Below are 5,000 nucleotides of genomic sequence, written 5' to 3'. Positions count from 1 at the left end.
TTCACGCGAAACCCTTCTCCACGTCAGTCCTCCAGGGCCTCGCTGGAGTATTTGCTACTACCACCAAGATCTGCACCGACGGAGGCTCCAGGCGGGCTCTCGCCCAGACCCTTCTGCGCTCTCCGCCGCGCACGTCCTACTCGTTACGGCATAATGACGACGACTTTTTAAGGGTCGTCGCGCTGGCACGTAACGGTAGTGTATAGGCAAAACGCTTCAGCGCCATCCATTTTCAGGGCTGGTTGCTTCGGCAGGTGAGTCGTTGCACACTCCTTAGCGGATTCCGACTTCCATGGCCACCGTCCTGCTGTCATGAGCGACCAACGCCTTTCATGGTGTCCCATGAGCGTTTTTTAGGCGCCTTAACACTACGTTTGGTTCATCCCACAGCGCCAGTTCTGCTTACCAAAATTGGCCCACTTGGCACCGTCATCAGATCTCCGGCTTCATCGTTCGAGTAAGCCGGAGTTCTCACCCATTTAAAGTTTGAGAATAGGTTGAGGATGATTTCTCCCCAATGCCTCTAATCATTCGCTTTACCGGATAAAACTGTTTATTTCTCAGAATGCCAGCTATCCTGAGGGAAACTTCGGAGGGAACCAGCTACTAGATGGTTCGATTAGTCTTTCGCCCCTATACCCAGTTCCGACGATCGATTTGCACGTCAGAATCGCTACGGTCCTCCATCAGGGTTTCCCCTGACTTCGACCTGACCAGGCATAGTTCACCATCTTTCGGGTCCCAGCATCTCTGCTCAGAGCGCGCCTACATTCACGGATTGGAAACGAGACGCCTCGGGAGTGCGAGAGATCGATCGAACGACCGACGCTCCATCCTCCCTGAGCGCGCGACGAGCGCGCGCCTTCACTTTCGTTACGCCTTTCAGTTTAAACATAACTCAATGACTCGCACACATGCTAGACTCCTTGGTCCGTGTTTCAAGACGGGTCCTGCGAGTGCCCGAAACTGAATCATCGCAGACTGAGACGCGCACGGTCCGAGACTGCACGGCGGCGACAACAGACGCGCCGCACCGATGTCCGCACAACGGCAGGACCTCGATAATACGACGTTATCTTGCGTCGGGCCGGACGCGCTTTTGTTTAAAATGCGCGTGCGCGATTCGTGTCTTCTACCGTCCGACGGCCGGTCGGCAAAACCGTCACGGTCCAAACGCCTTACCCTTTGACAGGTAAAGACGATTGGGCTCCCGAACGGCGCTTAGACCGACATCGAACGGGTCGCGATGCATTACTAAGAGAGAAGTGCACGCCGTCCGCGAACGTCGACGCTGCCGGCCCGTGAAGCCCGCTATCCCCTTTGACAGGGACGGACGCCTCATCAGAGCGTGGCAGCGTACGCCGCGGATTGACGATGAATCTCTCCGTTCGTTCATTCGAGTTTCGCAGGTTTACCCCTGAACGGTTTCACGTACTCTTGAACTCTCTCTTCAAAGTTCTTTTCAACTTTCCCTCACGGTACTTGTTCGCTATCGGTCTCGCGGTAATATTTAGCCTTAGATGGAGTTTACCACCCACTTAGGGCTGCACTCTCAAGCAACCCGACTCTTAGGAGTGTCCCTCTCGCCGCCGCCCTCCGTCGCTACGGGCCTGGCACCCTCTACGGGAAAACGGCCCCGTTCAAGACGAACTTGGACAGGAGTATCGACGACGAGAAAGCGGAACCTCCCGAACACCACATCTCCCGCGTTCGATACGACCGCGGGATTCAGTGCTGGGCTCGTTCCTGTTCGCTCGCCGCTACTAAGGAAATCCTTGTTAGTTTCTTTTCCTCCGCTTACTAATATGCTTAAATTCGGCGGGTGATCCTCCCTGATCTGAGGCCAACGATAAAAATCGAGGCAGACGCGATATCCGTCAGCTCAACGACGCTCCGCTGCCGTGTTTTCACACACAGCAACGTCGCATCGATGCGCTCTTCGGACGTCGTGTCCGCCTACATTATATATAATACACACTCACACACACGCACACGCACGAAAACACGCACACATCGATACACATATATTATATATTATATATATACATAACACGAAACGGGGTTTATTACGTCACCGTGTGCGAAGACGCGCATGCCCTCTGTCGATTTTTTACGTCGAAGAGTCGCGCGTCCCCGGGACGCCCCCGATCGTATATACATACTTACATACGTAGGTATATATCGTATATATATAACGTGTATATAACATATATACGCGTATCGACGCGATCGGTTTCCGCTCGTATGGTGGTGTAATATGTGTGTCTGAGAGGTTATATTTAAACGGACCCATATATATATACACATTGCGTGAATATGTATAAAATAAGAGAACCGTCAATTGTTCGCTATATATATATATAGTGAACAGTGTGATTTTTATATTTTAACAGCCGGCCCTCAGACAGGAGTGGTCCTGGATATTTCTCCACGGACCGCAATGTGCGTTCGAAATGTCGATGTTCAAATGTGTCCTGCAGTTCACACTATGACGCGCAGTTAACTGCGTTCTTCATCGACCCGCGAGCCAAGTGATCCACCGTCCAGGGTAATTGTTTTACATATTTTGATATATGTATGTATATAAAAAAAAAAAAAAATAAAAAAAAAATATCTTAGAAGGCGAACGAACACGCGAAGGGAGCGCGCGCGCGCGCGTTATACACACACGCGCGCGCCACCACGACGACGACATAGCGTTCGCACTTTCTAATACCGGTGTATTTTTCTGTTTGTTTTTGTATAGCGCCCACCATTATCGGACCGGAACTGGGAGATGACACACAACAACCGGATTAGTGTCACACAACTCCCTCTTTTGGCGCCCCGTTTGGTGTGCCCCGATGGGCGCTCTCTCTTTTGTGGATTATTATTCGTAATATGAGTAATACGTAATACGTTAATGATCCTTCCGCAGGTTCCCCTACGGAAACCTTGTTACGACTTTTACTTCCTCTAAATGATCAAGTTTGGTCAACTTCCCAGCGACGCCGACGGCCGTTAAGCCACCGCGTGTCGGTCCGAAGACCTCACTAAATCATTCAATCGGTAGTAGCGACGGGCGGTGTGTACAAAGGGCAGGGACGTAATCAACGCGAGCTTATGACTCGCGCTTACTAGGAATTCCTCGTTTATGGGGGATAATTGCAAACCCCAATCCCCAGCACGAAGGAGTTTCAACGGGTTGCCCGGGCCTCTAGGCCAGGGAGAACATGCTGATTCCTTCAGTGTAGCGCGCGTGCGGCCCAGGACATCTAAGGGCATCACAGACCTGTTATTGCTCAATCTCGTGCGGCTCGAAGCCGCCGGTCCCTCTAAGAAGAATTTTAATACGTCGCCAGTGAGTTGCGCGACCGAAGCCACGCACACATAAATGACGACGCCTATTTAGCAGGCTAGAGTCTCGTTCGTTACCGGAATTAACCAGACAAATCGCTCCACCAACTAAGAACGGCCATGCACCACCACCCACCGAATCAAGAAAGAGCTGTTAATCTGTCAATCCTTCCGGTGTCCGGGCCTGGTGAGATTTCCCGTGTTGAGTCAAATTAAGCCGCAGGCTCCACTCCTGGTGGTGCCCTTCCGTCAATTCCTTTAAGTTTCAGCTTTGCAACCATACTCCCCCCGGAGTCCAAAATCTTTGGTTTCCCGGAAGCTGCCCGCCGAGCCATAGTAGTAACGTCGGCGGATCGCTAGATGACATATTTACGGTTAGAACTAGGGCGGTATCTAATCGCCTTCGAACCTCTAACTTTCGTTCTTGATTGATGAAAACACCTTTGGCAAATGCTTTCGCTGATGTTCGTCTTGCGACGATCCAAGAATTTCACCTCTAACGTCGCAATACGAATGCCCCCAGTTATCCCTATTAATCATTACCTCGGAGTTCTGAAAACCAACAAAATAGAACCGAGATCATATTCTATTATTCCATGCACGAAATATTCAAGCACAATTTTGAGCCCGCTTTGAGCACTCTAATTTGTTCAAAGTAAAATTGTCGGCCCATCTCGACACTCACCGAAGAGCACCGCGATAGGATTTTGATATTGAACCGCCGTATTACCGACGGCTCACCGACGATATGCTCCGCAGACGTGTCAGTATCACCGCGGATGCGGTGCACCGACAGCGCGGCGCACAAATGCAACTACGAGCTTTTTAACCGCAACAATTTTAGTATACGCTATTGGAGCTGGAGTTACCGCGGCTGCTGGCACCAGACTTGCCCTCCAATTGTTCCTCGTTAAAATATTTAAAGTGTACTCATTCCGATTACGAGGCCTCGTAAGAGTCCCGTATCGTTATTTTTCGTCACTACCTCCCCGTGCCGGGAGTGGGTAATTTGCGCGCCTGCTGCCTTCCTTGGATGTGGTAGCCGTTTCTCAGGCTCCCTCTCCGGAATCGAACCCTGATTCCCCGTTACCCGTGACAACCATGGTAGTCGCAGAAACTACCATCGAAAGTTGATAAGGCAGACATTTGAAAGATGCGTCGCCGGTGCTGGACCATGCGATCGGCAAAAGTTATCCAGATTCATCAAAATTAACGACTTCGGACGCGAGGCCCTCCGTCGATTGGTTTTGATCTAATAAAAGCACTCATCCCATCACTGGTCAGAGTTCTGATTGCATGTATTAGCTCTAGAATTACCACAGTTATCCAAGTAACCGAGGTAAGATCTAAGGAACCAAAACTGATATATTGAGCCATTCGCGGTATCGCCTTAATACGGCTTGCACTGAGACATGCATGGCTTAATCTTTGAGACAAGCATATAACTACTGGCAGGATCAACCAGGGAGCTGACACAAACACGCCGCATACAACGCGCACAACACGCACAACTCGACGATGCGAAAACGTTAAACGTTTAAACGCATCGATGGTTTTTGCTGTTTTGCTTGCTGCCTGCCTGCCTGCTGCAGTCAGTCGGTGGTCATTTTTCTTTTCTACACTACACTACTACACTACACAATACACTACTACTGTGTGGTGTG

General features: G+C 50.4%; 3 non-coding genes and 1 pseudogene across 3 annotated transcripts in view; 1 reads left to right on the top strand and 3 right to left on the bottom strand.

The window, feature by feature from the left end:
- Window positions 1-1,846, bottom strand: part of LOC123722796 — a 3,974-nt gene extending 2,128 nt beyond the window's left edge. The window contains exon 1 of the ribosomal RNA XR_006756605.1: window positions 1-1,846. This exon is cut by the window's left edge and continues 2,128 nt beyond it. This is a non-coding gene — a ribosomal RNA (large subunit ribosomal RNA).
- The window catches only part of LOC123722727, a 7,457-nt pseudogene continuing 3,831 nt past the window's right edge, over window positions 1,375-5,000 (top strand).
- Window positions 2,395-2,551, bottom strand: LOC123722822. Its single transcript, XR_006756626.1, has one exon. It is a non-coding gene; the product is annotated as a 5.8S ribosomal RNA (ribosomal RNA).
- Window positions 2,901-4,804, bottom strand: LOC123722765. Its single transcript, XR_006756573.1, has one exon. It is a non-coding gene; the product is annotated as a small subunit ribosomal RNA (ribosomal RNA).

The sequence above is a fragment of the Papilio machaon genome, chromosome 29 (assembly GCF_912999745.1).
Source record: "Papilio machaon chromosome 29, ilPapMach1.1, whole genome shotgun sequence".
NCBI classification, from domain to species: Eukaryota; Metazoa; Arthropoda; class Insecta; order Lepidoptera; family Papilionidae; genus Papilio; species Papilio machaon.
The sequence above is the reverse complement of the archived record's forward strand: the minus strand, read 5'-3'. Positions and strand labels throughout refer to the sequence as shown.